Genomic DNA, 18,708 nt, shown 5'->3' with positions numbered 1-18,708 from the left:
TGGCTAAGAAAATTGAGCCTATAAGGAATAACTCCAACAAGGCCACACCCACTCCACCCTTCTCACACAGTTCCATTAAGTGGAGACCGAGCATTCAAACATATGAATATATGTATGGCATTCTCATTCAAACCACCACACATCCTTTATTAAATGTGTGGTTGGCAAAGATTTCTCTCCCACTCTGTGGCCCTCTTCTTCAATCAATTGATTATTTTCTTTGCTGTATAGAAGTGTTTCAGTTTTATGAGGTCTCGGTTGTCAGTTGTTGCTCTTAATTTCTGAGCAAATGTAGTCCTATTCAGACCAGCCTTTCCTATACTGATATCTTACAGGGCATAGTTTATGTTTTCTTCTAGAAGCTTCAGTATTTCAGGTTTTATGTTTGGGCATTTGATCCATGTGGCATTAGTTTTTGTGCAGGATAATAGATACAGGTCAAATTTCATTCTTATGAGTGTGAACATTTAGTTTCCCCAGAACCATTTGTTGAAGATGCTGTATTTTACCCAGTGTGTGTTTTTTGCATTTTTCCAACTAAGAAGTGGCTGTAACTATACCCATGCTTGTGCCAAATTCCATGCTGTCTTTTTTTTTTTTTTTTTTTTTTTAAACAATAGCTCTGTAATTTATCTTGAAATCAGGTATGGTTCTACCACCAGCATCATTATTTTTTAAAATCAGGATTGCTTTGGGCTTCTGGGTTTTTTTGTGGTTCCATATCAATTTTATGATTTTTTTTACTTCTGTGAATATATTCTATGAGTAATGTTACAAGATTTTGATTGCTATTGCATCAAATCTATAAACTGATCTTTATAAGACAGTCATTTTCACAATACTAATTCTACTATCCATGAGCACGAGGGGTCTTTCCATCTTTTGGAATCTTCCTCAATCTCTTTCTTCAAAGATTTGAAGTTCTCATTATAGAGGTCTTTTACCACCTTGGTTAGGTTTATCCTTAGATATTTAATTTATTGTCAATGAGACATTTTCATGATATTTTCCTCAACATGTTTGATACTGATATGTAGAAATGGTACTGATTTTTATTTTTTAGATTTAAATTTTTTATGTATATGAGCTTTTTGCCTGCACGTGTGTATGTACACTGCATGTGTGCCTGGTGTTCACAGAAGTCAGAAAAAGTTGTTGAATCCTCTGGAACTGGAATTACAGATGGTAGTGACCATTATGTGGATGCTAAGGACAGAACCCTCTACAAGAGTGTGCTTGACCATCAAGACATCTCATCAGTCTCCAAGGCTACTGGTTTTTGTAAGTTGATTTTGTATCTTGCCACTTTGCTTGGGAATGTTGATCATTTCTAGATGTTTTCTGGAAGAATATTTAGGATACCATCTTCCAACAGGAATAACTTTATATCTTCTTGTCCTATTGTATCCCTTTAATTTTTTTCACTTGCCTTATTACTCTAGCTAGTGCTTCAAGCACCATGTTGAAATAGAGTAGTAATAGCTGACAGTTCTGTTTTGTTCCTGGTGTTAGTGGAATTGCTTCAAGCCTTTCTCCATTTAAGATGCTGTTGCTGGGTGTGGTGGCACACACCTTTAATCCCAGCACTTGGGAGGCAGAGGCAGACAGATTGCTGTGAGTTCAAGGCCAGCCTGGTCTACAAAGTGAGTGCAGGATAGCTAATGTTACACAGGGAGACCCTGTCTCAAGAAACAAACAAATAAACAAACAAACAAAAAAGATGCTGTTGACTGTGGGTGTGTCCTAGATAGACTTTATTAAGCTGAAGTGTATTTCCTTCAGTCTTACTCTCTCTAGGACTTTTCTCACAAAGGCATGTTGGATTTTGCCAAAACCTTTTCTGAATATGTTGAAATGATTATGCAGTTTTTGCTCTTAAGTTCACATATATGGTTTATTATATTTATTGATTTACATATGTTATACCATCTCTGCATCTCTGGGATAAAGCCAAGTTGGTTGTAGTGGATGATCATTTTGATATATTCCTGTATTCAGTTTACAAGTATTTTATTGAGCATTTTTTTGCAGCTATAGTCATGAAGGATATTGACCTACAATTTTTTTTGTTGTATATTTATTTAGTTTTGGTATTAAAATAATATTGGCTTGATAGAGGGGTTTAGAATTGTTCTTTCCATTTTCTTGAATAAATTGAGAAGTATTTGTGTCTTAGTTAGGGCATCTATTACTGTGATGAAACACCATGACCAAAAAGCAAATTGTGGAGAAAAGGGTTTACTCAGTTTATGCTTCCACATTTCTGTTCATCACCAAAGGAAGTCAGGACAGGAACTCAAGCAGGGCAGGAACCTAGAGGCAGGAGCTGGTGCGGAGGCCATGAAGGGGTGTTGCTTACTGGCTTGCTTTATGTGGCTTTCTCAGCCTGCTTTCCTATAGAACCCAGGACCAGCAGCCCAGGATGGCACCACCCACAATGGGCTGGGCCTTCCTCCATTGATCACTAATTGAAAAATGTCTTACAGTTGGACATTTTGAAGGTATTTCCTCAAATGAAGCTCCTTCCTCTCTGATGACTCTAATTTGTGTCAAGTTGACACAAAACCAGCCAGTACAATTGGTTGTATATCTTTAAAAATCTGGCCAAGCTCTTCTGTGAAACTATTTAGGTCTGTTTTTTTTTTCTAGTTAGAAGTTTTAAAATTATTATTTTGATCTCTTTATTTGTTATGGACCTCTTTCAAATATCTTCCTGCTTTAACTTTAGTGGTTTGGATGAATCTAGAAACTCACTTTACTATTTATAACTCAACAGATTGCACTTCTTAAAGTACTTCCTTATATTCTGAATTTTTAAGGTGTTTATTAAAATATTTTCCTGTGTATCTCTGAACCTGTTAATTTGGGTTACCTCTTTCTTTTGGTTAACTGGGACAAGACTCTGTCAATATTGTTTGTCTTATCAAATAGCTAGCTCATAAATTTGTTGAGTCTTTATATATCCTGATTATAGCTCCCTCCCTCTTCTCTTCCCAGTCCCACCCTCCAGGGAGCATCCATGCCCGGCTCATCAAGTCGCATCAAGACTGAGCGCATTCTTTTCCCCTGTGGACTGGCTAGGCAGTCCCACCAGGGGAAGTGATCAAAAAGCAGGCAACAGAGTCCATGTCAGAGACAGCCACCACTCCCCTTTCTAGAGTACCAACATTAAGCCTGAGCTGCCCATTGGCTACATCTGTGTAGGGGGCTTAGGTTTCGTTCATGAATGGTCCTGGGCCCTGGTTAGTTGGCTCTCTTGGTCTTCTTGTGGAGCTTCTGTCACCTCAAGCCTCCCCCTCCCTTTTCCACAGGACTCCCTATGTGTCATTCAGTGTTTGACTGTGAGTCTTAGCATCTGTTTTAAACCACTGCTGGTTGAAACCTCTCTGAGGACAGCACTGCTAGGCTCCTGCCTGCAACCATAGCAGAGTATCATTAATAGTGTCAGGGGTTGGCTTTGTTCCATCGGGTGGGTCTTGGGTTGGACCAGGCATTAGTTGGACATTCCCTCAGTATCTACTCTATGCTCTATTTTTATCCCTGTACAACTTGTAGGCAGGGTAAAGTTTGGGTCGAAGTTTTTGTGGGTGGGTTGGTGTTCTCCTCCCTTCTCTAGGAGTCTTGTTTAGTTAGAGGATGTCCTTTTCAGTCTCCATGACCCCTGCTACTAGGAGTTTAAGCTAGGGTCCCCCTCATATCTTCCCAGAAGCCTATTCTGACTTAGGTCTCCAGCTTGTCACTGAGATGCCCCAGCCCACAATTTTTCTTTTCTCTGCAGGCCTTCTGTTCTCCCATGCCCTGCTTTCCCCAAGTCTGATATCCACCATTATTTCTCTCTCCTACTTTGTTCCTTCTCTTTGACCACTATTTCTCCTTTTGAGTGACATTTAAGCATCCTCCCTTGGGTCCTTCTTGTTACTTATATTCTTTTGGTCTGTGTATTGTAGTATGTTTATAGAGCGAAATGGCAGCTTACATATTGAAAAAAGATCTTCACCAATTCTACATTCGACAAAGGGCTAATATCCAATATATTATATATATTGGATATATATATAACAACAAACAAAATAACCCATTTTTAAAAAGCCACTTAAAGAAATGCTCAATGTCCTTAGTCACAGGGAAATACAAATCAAAAGGACTCTGAGATTCCATCTTATACCTGTCAGAATGACTAAGATAAAAAACTTAATTGAATTGACACAGGCCTTTAATCCCAGCACTGAGGGAGGCAGAGGCAGGCAGATCACTGAGATTAAAACCAGTCTGGTATACAAAGCAAGTCCAGGACAGCCAAGGCTACACAGAGAAACCCTGTCTCTAGAAAACAAAACAAAACAAAACAAAACAAACAAACAAACAACCCAAAAAACCAAAAGCAAAAACCCAAACCAAACAAATCAGCCAACCAACCAGCCAAACAAACAAACAAAAAACCTCAAGTGACAGCACTTGCTGTCAAGGATGTAGAGAAAGAGAACATTCCTCCATTGCTGGTGGGAGTGCAAACTTGTAGAACCATTTTGGAAATCAATTTGGCACTTTCTTAGAAAATTGGAAATAGCTCTACCTCAAGACCCATCTATACAACTCCTGGGCATATACCCAAAAGATGCTCCACCGAGGACATTTGCTCAACCATGTTCACAGCAGCTTTGTTTTGTTTTGTTTTGTTTTGTATTTTTAAGATTTAATTATTTATTATGTATACAGTGCTTTGCCTGCATGTACACCTGCAGGCCAGAAGAGGGCATCAGATCACATTATAGATGGTTATGAGCCACCATGTGGTTGCTGGGAATTGAACTCAGGACCTCTGGAAGAGGAGTCAGTGCTCTTAACCTCTGATCTATCTCTTCAGTCTCAAAGCAGCTTTACAGCTGATGTTTCTGTTTATTTTTGTTCAGTGACTTCTATATCAGAGAAAGTGAGGTACTGAAGTCCCCTACTGTTACTGAGTTGGAGTTAATCTGTATCTCTAAGCCCAGTGTTATGCTTTTTAAGAAATTCTGTGTGTCAGAGTTCAGGGCATGTCCCCAGATTTATCTCTTCCACCTTGATTGAAGTTCATTTTCTCAGATACTAGGTTAATGACATCTGTTTACTTCTTTGTGTCATTTGTTTGGAATACCTTTTTCCATTCTTTACTTCGAGTAGTTTCTATTTTTGAAGATAAAATGAGTTGCATGAAGACAACAGAAAGATGGATTTTATTACCTTAATCCATTCAGCTAATCTGTGTCTTTTTATTCAGGACCTGAGACCTTTGTGTTTAAAGCTGTGAGTTGACTGCTGCTGTTGTGGGTTTTGCTACTTTGTTCTGTTTTGTGTTTCAGTGATTATTGATTCTCTTTTCCTTACTTATAAATTCTTAGATATGTTTATTTCTCACTTTAGTCTAAGATAATATTTCTAGTACTTTCTGCAGAGCTGGTTTGGTGGACATAAATCCTTTTAGCCAGTTTATAAAAAGCCTTTCTTTCCTCAACTATGTCAGATAATTTTGCTGGGTACAGCATGTAGATTGGAATCTGTGCCCTTTTAGAACTTGAAGTTTATAGCTCTAGACTCTTATGGATTTTAACTTTACATTGAGAAATCAGCTGCTATTCAGTTGGTTTCCCTCTATATGCAACTTGTGGGTTTTCTCTTGCAGCTTTCAGGACCCTCTCTTTGTTCAGCATATTTGGTTTTTTAACTATAATATGCTGTGGGGGAGTTTCTTTTCTTGTCTCATTTATTTGGAATTCCGTGTACTTTTTGTATCTATGTGGCTATATCTTTCCTTACTTTAGGAACGTTTCTTCTATGATCTTGTTGAAGATTTGTTCTATGTCCTTGACATATGATTTTTCTCCTTCTTCTATGCCTATAATTCAGCCCAAATATTTACTCTTATGGTATCCCACAATTCCTGCATGTTTCTTTCCTTTGCTTTAACTTTTTAAAAAAAAGATTTATTATTATGTATACAGTGCTCTGCTTGCATGTATACCTGCAGGCCAGAAGAAGGCATTAGATCACATTATAGATAGTTGTGAACCACCATGTGGTTGCTGGGAATTGAATTCAGGACCTCTGGAAGAACAGTCATTTCTCTTAACCTCTGAGTCATCTCTCCAGCCCTGTTTTAACTTCTTAATATTATTTGCTTGAGTGGTTCAATTCCTGCATCTTCAAGTTCTGTATTCTGTCTTCTATTTGATGCACTCTACTTGTAAAAATTTCCCCTGAGTTTTTAAACAGGGTTATGGCATTTAAAATTTTTAAATTTCAGCTTGAGTTCTCTTCAATATTTCTCTTTTTTGCTGAATTTATTTTTCAGTTACTGTACTGTTATTTTTTTTATCATTTTATTTATCTATATGCTTATGTTTTCTTGGATGTCATTCTGTCATTTATTATTATTCTCTTGAAGTTCACTAGGCTATTTGTTGGCATTAAAAAAAAACTCCTTGAATTCTTTGATGAAGTTTGTTATTGTTCTTCTAAGTACTGTGTCCTGGGGTTCATCTAAGTAATTCTCACTGGAGAATATTCCACACGAGTGGTAGATTTGGGGGGGGGGCGGACGTAGTGTCTTGCTCTGTCATATTGCTTGTGGTGTGTGTGTGTGTGTGTGTGTGTGTGTGTGAGAGAGAGAGAGAGAGAGAGAGAGAGAGAGAGAGAGAGAGAGAGAGAGAGAGAGAGAGCGCAAGAGAGAGAGAGGAGACATGGCCATGTGCCTTCCTTCATTGGTTGGGTGTCTGATGTGAGATCTAGGCTGCCAATGTTGGGTGGAAGTTTGTTTTTGTTTTTATTGTTGCCTATGCTTGGCTGATATCTGATTAGGTATGAGAAGCTGGAAGGCCAGTCCTTTAGACACTCAGTTTTGATTTTGGACTAGAGGAATGGGGTGAACCCAATTTAGTTGTAAGCAAGAACGCATGTGAATGGGACAAATGGCTGGGTGTCCTTGAGCTGATGTGCAAGCCGTGGTATCTGAGCTATGTCTCTAAGTGTGGAGATGACATGGATGGCCCAGGGTCTTAAATAATCTTAAGGCTAGGCTGACATATAGTCTGTGTGACCAAAGCTAGGTCTAGGGATTGGTGGGAGGTCTAGGGGTAGGCTAGGGACCAGGGAACACACCACACTGAACCAGAACACAGGATGTGCAAACTGGGCTCGCTGGGATGTTGGATACGGCATAAGCTAGCTAGAGGTTGAAGGATTTAGTAGTCTGGACTGGCATACAGGATGTGTGGTCCAGGTTAGGCCTGGAGGCTGGATATGATATAGGGATGGGGCTCACTGCCCCCAAGATTAAAAACAAAATGAAATAAATTTCAATAGAGAGGGCTTGAATTGGTGTATTATAACAGAACCTTTCCTCTTTAGGGCTAGCTAGGGAAATAGCTCAGCAAGTAAGAGCAATTAATGCTTTTGCAGGAGGCCTGGGCTTGTACACATATATGGTACACAGAAAGTTGCACAGATCCACACATACATACTAAATAAAAATGAAAAAGAACTCTCCCAACTGGCTGTTATTTGTCTGATTCACCAGGGTGACGAATGCTCTCAGATTCTCTGTGACTCATGGTGGCTCATGTCCTCTGCAGCTGCCTGAGTCACACATTAGCCAGTAATTGCTTGTGCTTGTCCCCAAAGTTCCCTGTACTGATTGCACTTGTTCCTATAGTTACCTGGTTTGGTTAAATATTATGTGGCTTGATAACTCTATGGAAGGTGATAAAAAGGATTGTTTCCATGAAAACTAGCTCAGATGATTAGAATTGAAAAAATGAATTTTCCAGGAAAAGTTGCTTTGTCTAGGAAAACTGATATTTTTCTCGTTAGTACTGAGCATTGAACCTAAGGCCTTGTACATTCTCAGAAAGCACTTTACTCCTGAGTTATACCCTTAGTGCTCCCCCAACCCCACTTTTTGTTCTGAGACAAACTTGACCTGGCTGGCCTTGTCTTTACTCTGTGATCCAGGCTAGCCTCAAACTTGTAACTCTCCTGTGTTAGCATCCAAAATAGCTGGAATTATCGACTTGCATCACTAGTTGTAGCTGGAAAAAAATAAAAAAATTTTGACCAGGAAAATACATCTATAAAGATATTACTATCATATTTCTTTAGAAGGTTGCTACTTCAAAGGCAGAAGCTCGGAAACAAACAACCCTCTATCAGATGCTCCAACAAACAATCCTCCATTGGATGCTCCAACAAACAACCCTCCATAGGATGCTCTAAAAGACTGGAGCCAGAAGCCAAACAATATAGCCTTCACCCTGACTTCATGCTGCTGGGAATTTTAAAAGAAGAACTGCTTTTGGCTTCTAAAGACAGAAGCCAAAAGTGAACTCAAGTTGGTTTATATATGCAGGTGGAATGCTTGAATTGGAAATAACAGTGTTAGCTGTGGGCATGCTATATATATTTAATCTCAGCATTGGGGAGGTAGAGTCAGAAGGATCAGTAGTTCAAGGTCAGCATGGGATACATGAGACTGTCACAAGAAAGCAAAAATAAATAAATACAAAATAGACAAAATGTTTGCGTTGTATATGCTTTTTTATAATTCTCCATGAGTCAGGTAGTTTATGTTCATCTGCCCTTAGGTAAGGATGCTTCTTGTCCAGTAGGAATCATGATTCTACATCTACAGAACTCAAATTTCTCAGGGGTGTTAGATAAAGGATTAGAAACCAAAGAGACTTACTGTACCAGAAGTGATTTTCTGTACCAGGGAAAGAAGATGCAATCCTCCTCCTGTGCTCCCCTGTGCCACTGGGGGGCAGGCAGGCCCCATCAGTCCTGTTCCTCACCTGGCTCCTTTTCAGCACAGAGAACCAAGAAACTATCAGCAATACATCACCTGGTCAGCGGAATGAAAGCTCCTGGACCAGGTGGCTTAAGCAGGATAATGCCACAGGTGACAGCACTGAGCTGGCATGATGCTTAAGGGCTGCGCAGGTCGGAAGTAAGTCACGTAAATACATGGAGCATCCAGGAGGGACATAGCTCATCACACAGACTGTTAGGATCAATCTGGGCCACTTCCCTCTCAAGAAAGTGGTCCTTCCATATCACTGCACCAGTGTTTTGTAAGAATGCGCTGAAGGCACAGGGGATGATCTTCTCAGAGAGAGAAAGATCCGTCAGGAGCATACTTGAGATTCCTGTAGCTGGGTCACCCCTGTAACAGCTTGGTAGAACTGCTCAGTTATAGAGAGGACAGCAGGGTGTCTGGATTGATTCTCTGTTACTCTCTCTTGCTATGACTAGGGCAACTTTTTAACTTTCCCAAGCTTACCAATGCTTTATTTAAAAGATTAAATGTAAGAATGCAAGAAACTCATAAAGGTTGCCTCCCAGCACCTTTAAACTTTCTACAGAAAGGTTAAAAGAATCCCCACAAATCTGTGAAATCTTCAAAATCCTTTGCACATTTTTATGCTCAGGGTCCATAACTTTAACAAAATACCAAAGTAGTGTGTGATTAAAACCAAAGCAAAAACAAAGTAAAGCTAAGAATGCTGTTTTTCCACCTGGGAAGGACCTCCTGAATCTTGCTAAAATATTGGTTTGAAAGCAGCAGGTTTGGGAGGGGCATCACAGACTCATTAAGCACTCAGGAGATGCCAATGTGGCTGACCCGTGGACCCACTCTGAGTAACAAGGGTTTAACATACATGTCTCAATCAATTTGGGTTGCTCAGTCTATTTGATGATTACAAAGAAACAATTTATTTTTCTGAGTCCTGGAGGTGAGAACACCCAAGTCAAGGCACTGGTGAGGGCCTGCTTTTCACTCAGAAATGTTGGCGTCCTGCCCTGCTCTTACAGAAGACAACTACGGACACCAATTGCACTCATGAAGACTCCATTTTTATAACCTAATCTCCACACCTTCTTACAGCATTAGGGGTAGCATCTCAGCGTTTGAATTTGGTGGGCGTGGGACCCACAGTGTGCAAAGAAAGGTATTGCAGTGCTCCTGGAAGCCTGAGTGTTGGATACAGATAGCCAGGTTCGCTTTCTGCCTTCATCCCTTCATTAATCTTGGTCAAGGTATTGCACCGCTTTCTGCCTCAGTTTTCTCATCAGTAATAAGAGTTAAGTATTGTTGTGCCTCATTAATAAGTAAATGAATTAAAGAGGCCGTAACAATGTCTAGGACATAGTAAGTGCTCTGTAGAGCCAGGTGTTCCAAGCTTACATTTCAGCTGGTGAGTTCACTCTTAGATGCTAGTGCCATATTCTTAGGCCTCACCTGACCTCAGATGACCCAACATTCTGGATTACCTGTGTCCAGAGGAATGCCTCACATATCATCAAGTATATCTTTTGGAGATATTGGGACCATGGTGCCCTTTCAGTATTCTGTATATTCCATGTATATACCATAATCCATGGATGCACCAGTTCCTTATATAAAAGAACATATAGTCTACCCACACCCTCCTGTATGCTTTAAAATATTGCTAGCTCAATATAAATGTCACATAAATAGTTGTTTTCATTCCAGGGGGCGCTGTAGTTCCCACATATGGTGCCCTGCAGCACAGATCATGGTGTGGTGTTTCTGCTGAGTGGCAATTGGAGCTGACTCACACTGTAGTGCATGAGATTACACCAGAGGGGCAGCCTTCAGATCAAAGTGTGTGTGTGTGTGTGTGTGTGTGTGTGTGTGTGTGTGTGTAGGGGAGTGCAAATTTCTTGGTTTCAGTCCTGACCAGTAGTGTAGATATCTACCTAGGCTGCACAGATGCTCTAGGACAGGGCACCAAGGGTACATTCAGTCAATCTTGCCTGGCCCTTCGCCATAAGTGGCCAGGCCCTCAGCTCACTTGTAGACAGGTGTACAGATGTGTGACGTGGAGAAGGAAGAGCTTCCCATTCAGCTCTGTGCCTACACTTTTCTTTCACCCATTAGTGTAGTTAGTATCTGTAGAACTTACTGTTCTATAAGAATGGGGGCTGGAGAGATGGTTCAGAGGTTAAGAGCACTGACTGCCTTTCCAAAGGTCCTGAGTTCAATTCCCAGAAACCACATGGTGGCTCACAACCATCTATAATGTGATCTGGTGCCCTCTTTTGGTGGGCAGGTGTACATGCAGGCAGAGTACTGTATACATAATAATAAGGTCTAAGCTAATATCTCTCTCTCTTTTTTTTAAATTGAAGCTTGTGGCTAAACACCAAAATAAGAAAAGAACTGTTAACTATTTACTTGTATTTGTTTGTTTCTTTTTCTTTTTTAAATGGATGTTTCCAGGGGCCGATGAGATAGTTCAGTGGTTAAGAGCATTTACTGCTCCTGCAGAGGACCTGACTCTGGTTCCCAGCACCTATATATGACTGCTCATGACTTTCTGTTATGCCAGTTGCAGGGGTTTGATGCTCTCTGCTGGCCGCTGCAAGCATCAGATGTGCACTTGATTCACATGCATGCATGTAGGCAGAGCACTCAGACATGTAAGACAAAAATTAATTAAAAGCGTGTACAGGTATGTTATGATGAACAGAACAGATTAGAATTTAGTGTTTGGCTAACGTATTTTTGTCTAATAAAACTTTATTGGGGCACAATATATATGGAATACTGAGGGGAGTTTGGATGAACGTGAATGCCAGTACAACCAGCATCATGGTCAGGATCCGCAGCATTTCTATTGCCCCAAAGGTGCCTTCTTGCCTCAGGCCACCATTGATTTGTTCCTATCAGGATACAGTGGGTCAGCTGGTTCTGGACCCCCATGGGAAAGGAGCTGGGTAGCAGTACGGTTTGCTGTCTAGCTTGTTTTGTTCAGTGTGCTCTTGGGATGATATTTTTGTTGTGTGCGTTGTTTCCATCAGTGCCAGTAGCAGAATTATTTATTTTAAAAAAAAACCTTTGAAATAACCATATATTTTTTTAAATTTATTTTTTTATTTAATTAATTTATTCAGATTACAACTCAATTGTTATCCCATCACTTGTATTCCCCCCTCACCCCATTCCTCCCTCCCACTTTCAAAATTTCTACAATTATGTGCATATAATAATAGGAGATGCATTTGAAACAAGCCAGCTCACAATGAGGAGCATCATCAAAAGCTCAGGTACCTGGTACTTGTGAAAGCTGAGGTGGCATAGTGGGATGACTGGCCACACAGCTTGTCTGCTATCTACTGATTGTGCGACCAGCAAGTTTTATCACCACTGAAGCTCAGGTCCCAAATACTGATAGGTGCTGACCACTGAGCAGAAGGAGCAGGAGCCAACAGATTAGTTGTGGGGGCTCTGCCAGCCACTTGAAAGGGTCCAAGACACTGACTTTCCAGTTCATGGCCATTGGCCCTGTGTGTTGGAGCTCAGAAGTCTTGAGGTGAACCAAGTGTTCTATGTGACTGGTGAAAGGACTTTACAAATGGATTTCTCTGATGAGGTGAGAATGTAGATTTCTCCTTTCTTTTCCTTGCTTTTCTCCTTCCCTGCTCCCTCTTCATTTCCTTATCTCCTTCCCTTTCTTGGGGCACACAAACAAATAAAACATACTTGTGTAATCTTACAAGAAAATAAATGGACAACTTTGAAAAGGATTAAATATTCAGTGCCTATCACCTAAAGTTCCTTAGGGTTTTATCTTAAAGAAAACAAACAAACAAACAAACAAACAAACAAACACATTAAATGTAGCCACCAGCAATAGTTTATATAACTGAAAGAGATAAAATGGTTTTGAACATGCCATTGTGAGGAAATAGTATGAGCCTGTTTAGGGTTGTCAGTGGTCCACAAGAGCCACAGATGATCTGGCAAAACCTCCAGTTCCAAGCGTGAGAAATCTCCTTTTTAGTTGTTGGTCAGAGATGTCCAAGAGACTCCCAAAACAATATAGGTTATTTCTGCTACCCTTGGCTGTCTCCCAGAAGTTGAAGGTAAGTCCTTATTGTTGAAGACGCCACAAACTTCAGACATGTGACTCACAGGATTTGAGCTGCATCTGTCCCAAAAGCCTCCTCCCTAAGGACTAGCTTTCATGGTACTAGAAAGGGCTAAGATGGCTGCTAAAGGAGAAAACCAATCAGCAGTCCTACCCAATTGTGATGCCTATGAACCACAATGCCAGCAAGACAACCTTTAATAGTGGCACTTCAGGAAGAACAACAACTTTCTTCTTCTTCTTCTTCTTCTTCTTCTTCTTCTTCTTCTTCTTCTTCTTCTTCTTCTTCTTCTTCTTCTTCTTCTTCTTCTCCTTATCCTTCCTCCTCCTCCTTCTTTCTTTTCTTCTTCTCCTTCTCCTCCTCCCTCCTCCTCCATTTATTTATTTACTATGCATACATTGTCCTGCCTGCATGTACAGCTGCATACCAGAAGAGGGCACCAGATTTCATCATAGATGGTTGTGAGTCACCATGTGGTTGTTGGGAATTAACTCAGGGTGTTTGTAAGAGCAGCCAGTGCTCTTAACCTCTGAGCCATCTCTCCAGTCCTCAAAACTTGTTCTTAATACTGTGAACCTAGCCAACCACCTATGGTTGTTGAGGTCATGGTTCTTAAAGGAAGACTGCCATTTTCCTAAACCAGTATGTTTCCCAACCTTATTCTAAATGCCTTATCCTTATAAACGTAGCTTTCACTGCTCACTGTCTCTATTCTGCTGCAGGTATAAACAATTACAGAGACTCAAAACTAATAAAAATGTAGACGGAAACTGACTGGGGTTCCCAGCCCCAAAGGATATACCAACAACAACCCTACACTTGAGGCCCACGGAACATCATGAAGAGGCAGGGAGGGAGGGAAGGAGAGAGAGAGAGAGAGAGAGAGAGAGAGAGAGAGAGAGAGAGAGAGAGAGAGAGAGAGAGAGAGAGAGAGAGAGAGGATTGTCATAGCCAGAGGACCAGGTAGCCTGCTGTGACTGCTTCAATTTTTTGCTGACTTGATTTTCCTATTTTAGTAGATTCTAGAATTGTGAGGAAAACAAAAAACAAAATCTCTTGCCCCCTAAGTTGCTTTAGTCAAGACATTTTATCACATCAACACAAATGAAATGGTATGAAGAGTGGGGCTGCTGCTGAGCAACCAGGGCACATGGTAACCATTGTTTGTAGTAATATGCATCTATTAAACATGGAAACCCTAAGAGTGCCTGTGCCCTAATTCAGGTTAGCTCAGTTATTACATGTGTAACCTTGAGTGATCCTTGAATTGGCCATGTTGCCTCTAGTCTTCTGGGATTTCTTTTTCTTTTTCTGATTGGTTTTTTGAGACAGGGTTTTTCTGTGTAGCCTTGGCTGTCCTAGGCTTGTTTTGTAAACCAGGATGACCTTGAACTCACAGAGTCATGCCTGCCTCTGTCTTCCTGAGTGTTGGGATTACAGGTGTGCACTACCATGCCTTGGCTGATTTTCTTATAGATCTAGGCCCCCTACAAAGATGTAGCTGATGGGCAGCTCAGGCTTCATACGTGGCCTCTAGTAACAGGAACAGGGGTTGTATCTAACATGGATTGTGTTCCCAGCTTTTTGATCACTTCCCCTGGCAGGATTGCCTTGCCAGGCCATGGGGGAAGAGGAAACACTCAGTTCTGATGCAACTTCATGATCTGGGATGGATGGGAAAGGGGGCCTCCCCTTTTCTGAGGAATAGGGTAGAGGGAATGGAAGAGAGGGAGACAGAGAGAGAGTGAAACTGGAGGAGAGGGGGGATGGGGCTAGGACTAGGATGTAAGGGGAATAAACAAATAAAGAAGAAAAAGATGTGGATCATACTACTTTAAGGGTTGCTGTGAAGGGCAGTTGTGCTGACCAACACTGGGCTGTAAAGTGAGAAACAATGGTCTGAAGACATAGGATGGGACTGGAGAAACTGTAAGGGCCTTACGTAGAAATCTGAAGAGAAATAAAGTGAACTGAATGAGGGAATATGTGTGTGTAGTGGGAGTCATGTTATGCAAACATGGTTTTGTTTGAATCCCAGGCGTGGGATATGAGGCTGCTTTAGGCTGTGCACAGCAGCAGACTATTTATTTGCCCCATGCAGGCTCTGAGAGGGGTGTGATCTTTGCCAGCTGCAGATACCTTAGTTCTGGGGACTCAGAGAGGATATACAATGCCAGAGCCCATGGAGGGACAGGGGAGGGGGCTGGGGTTGGGGGTTGGAGGTTGGCTGTTGAGAGTAGGCTCTGAGGAAGTAGAAGGCAGCTGTTGCCTACTGCTGCTGCTGGTTTGCTGGTTTGCTGTCCTGCTAGATATCCTGACTATGAAGATTGGGCCCGCCTCAAGGAACTACTTCTCTAAAAAGACATATGCTTACTCTTTTCCCATATAACCTTCTTTCTCTCCTATCTAGTGTTGGGGGATTGGAAGGGATTAGGGTGGATAAGGATTGGGTGGGAGGTAGAGGTATAAGAACCCCAATAAAATAGATAAAAAAAAAAAGACATGTTACTCTGTGAAAGATTGAAGCGAATCATACAATGCTGACATAATTCACCTCTTGAAAGATTGCACCCTAGTTCATGAAATGCTTTTTATTTAGAATAGTAGCAAAAATGGAAAAGGAAAAAGTAAGGGATGATGAAGAACCAAACCCAGAAGACTCTGGACTTTTCTGAACAGTTTAATCAGTTTGAATTGTTGGAAACCCATGGACTCCTGATTCCCACTGGTACTTAAGAGTCTCTGGGAAGGCGATTCTGATGATGAGGATCAAGAAGGGAAAAAAAATGAAGATCAGTATGAAAACAATCCAAGCACATTACTTCTTTGAGGTGCTGAAAAAAATTGTCTTGCTACAGTGCAGAGGCTTCTTTCTGAGAAGGCTGCTGAAGTGAACACTACAGGGGAGGACAAGTACACCCCAGAGTCTGAACCAATCCCAGGGGCAGAATCTCATGTAAATGTTGTGTATCACATTGTATAAGTGAGGTGTGTATGAGACTCACTTTGTGATTCATGCAGAAGCTGACTTTTTGCCTAGCTGTAAACCTCTGAAATCACGTGAAGTTTCAACTTCCAAAGTACTGTGGTGGGACAAGCACAGGAGAGTCGGGCTTCCTTTAAAAGGGAGAAACTGGAGGGAAGAAATGGGCAGTATTTAAGCAAGTCCCAATTCCTACTGAAAGATTCCACTGTCATCCTGGGCCATAGGAGTGACCTTGTCTTCCAGGACCACCAGGTCAGTGACCTCCACCTCTGACCCCATGTCCCTGGGCATGGCAATGGCAGCACCACTTACCATTTTCTGTAAGATAATGCATGTTCAGAGCTAGCTACCACTGTTGGCCTGCAACCTGGGAGTGCCACGGCCTTCATTGCTTGCCATAGCCGTCCCTTTCTATCATGGCAGGCAATGCTTCTGCAGGTGCCATGCCTCCTCTGTTTGTGGCTTCTGCTGAGATGAATGAGTGGGCCCATAAATCACAGCTCCTGCTTAGCTCAGAGGTTCTCAGCCTGTGGCAAACCTCTATCTCCGAAAGTATTTACGTCACTATTCCTAACAGTAGCAAAATTACAGTTGTGAAGTAGCAGTGAAAATAATGTTATGGTTGGTGGGGGGGGGGGATGACGGGGGACCAGAGCATGAGGAGCTGTAGTAAAGAGTCACAACGTTAGGAAGGCTGAGGACCACTGCTGTAGTGTACGGTTGCCCTGTGATGCCTGTGATGTCCTCTCTAGGGCAAGTGTCCTTAGTTCTCTCAATCTAGATATGCGGAGAGTTATCTGAATCTTTAATTCTGGTTTCCCTTTGCTCCCTCTTGCATCTTGTCATCTGTTGCAAGAAGGAACAAGTCATACCTTCAACACTGCTCAGTTTAAGTAGAAACTTAAAAAGAAATGTGTGTTGAGTGTTTTGTCTGTTTTTACGTCTGTACACCACTTGCAAGCCAGGCGCCCTCAGAGGCCAGAACAGGGTGTCAGATACTCTGGGACTGGAGATACAGAGGATTGTAAACTGTCATGGAAGAGTAGCCAATGCTCTTAACCACTCTGCAGCCACTAAGTAAAAACTTAAAATTACATTTGCTCAGTTGGTTTGTGTTTTTCAGTGTATGCGTGTGTAAGCTCCCATGCACATGCCATGATGTGTGTGTAGGTCAGAGCACAACCTGTGGGAGTTGGCTCTCTCCTCTCAGCATGTGGGCCCTGGGAATTAAACTCAGGTTAAATGTCAGACTCAGTGACAAGAGCCTTTATTTAATTGTGAGCCCGGAGCCATATCCCCGGCCCCTAAACAAATTTTAAGTTAGCAATATAAGAAAAAGATGCTGATAATTTCTTTCAGAAAAATATTTTTGAGATTTTATACTCTCTCAACACACATGCATGTGTGCAACACACACACACACACACACACACACGCACACACACACACACTCTCTCTCTCTCTCTTCTTGCTCTAATATACTAGCTGAAATCATCTTATCTTTCCTTTAAAGACCATCTCATCTCATGCTCTTTTACTGTCATGCGTGTTGCTTGATGGGGTGTGACTCAATTCAATAGTAAAATTATGGCTATCAATAATGAGCCATTTGGAATAGCTAGTTTATCTTTGTTGGCAAATACAGCTGTGCATCTTTCAAAGTGGAAGTATTTTTCATATATATTCTTGTTTCTGAAATGACATCACGGCACTTTAGTCCTCGTCGTTCAGCATGTAACTCCTAATATTGAAAGATTTCTTGTAATTGACCATAGCTATATCTAAGAAAACTGAAAGCCATTTTCAAATATCACCTGCCTTTTAGCTAATCCTCTAACTTCCTATTTATCTCCTATACGATGTATTCACACTATCACTCTTATCTTTAAAACTGGTTTTCTTTAATTCAATTTCTTTAAATTATAACTGGATTCTTTGAGTTAGTTAAGTTTAAGTCAGTCATTTAGCCTGCCCGTTTTCTTCTTAGCAGTGTGTTGTAGGGTAGCCACCAGAAAATACTCCTTGGATATGGGTTTAAGCCAATAGAAAGCCCTTTATTAGCTGGCCAGTGGCTACACTGGGTGTTTGGGATTCCAGTGTATCTCCAGGTTTTTCTCAGGGAGAGCTTAAAGCACAAGAACTATGTTCTGGGTTGACATGATTCAGTTAACAAGAACAATTAGCCAGACAGAACTACAGAAGCTGAAAAGTAAGGTTAGTACATTTAGAGACTTTCCCAGAAGTATGAACATTGATGGATTAGGTCTTTATTTTCATTTTGACCAGTGGTGCCATCCGTCTATGTGTTGAGTTTTACAGCCTGAATGTACTTCCATCATGGAATCAGTTGTGCTGAAGTCTAGGGGCCTACTAAGGTCTGGGTTGTGTTACATGTGAGTGCACTTGTGGAGAGCAAACACTGATGTTGATTGTCTTTCTCATCTCTCCACTAGCAAGATGATGTATTCATGTGATTTCTACTGCTGAGATAAACACCATGACCAAAAGCAACTTGGAGAGGAAGTGGGTTGTTACGCTTACAGGTTAGACTCCATCATCAAGGGATGCCAGAATGGGGTCTCAAGCAGGAGCCTGGAGGCAGGAACTGACGCACAGACCATGAGGAAGTCTGCCTACTGACCTGCTCTTCACGCTTACCTGGCTTGATTTTACCTGCCCACAGGTGGCACTGTCCACAGGTGGCACTGGGCCCTCCCACACCAATTATTAACTAAGAAAATGCCCCAAAGATTTGTGTTAATGCTCTTCTTGGTTGTCAGCTTGACTACATCTGG

The 18,708-nt window shown here is 41.4% G+C and overlaps 1 pseudogene across 1 annotated transcript in view; it reads right to left on the bottom strand.

The window, feature by feature from the left end:
• LOC311609352 (large ribosomal subunit protein uL10-like) overlaps nt 1–16,192 on the bottom strand; it is a 28,762-nt pseudogene extending 12,570 nt beyond the window's left edge. The window contains exon 1 of the transcript in view: nt 16,107–16,192. The product of the transcript in view is annotated as a large ribosomal subunit protein uL10-like (transcript). The remainder of the gene's footprint in view (nt 1–16,106) is intronic.
• Nucleotides 16,193–18,708: the final 2,516 nt, after the last annotated feature.

This window comes from Acomys minous, assembly GCF_964271855.1.
Source record: "Acomys minous genome assembly, chromosome: 2".
NCBI lineage: Eukaryota > Metazoa > Chordata > Mammalia > Rodentia > Muridae > Acomys > Acomys minous.
Note: the sequence above shows the minus strand (reverse complement) of the source record. Positions and strands in the feature narration are given on the sequence as shown.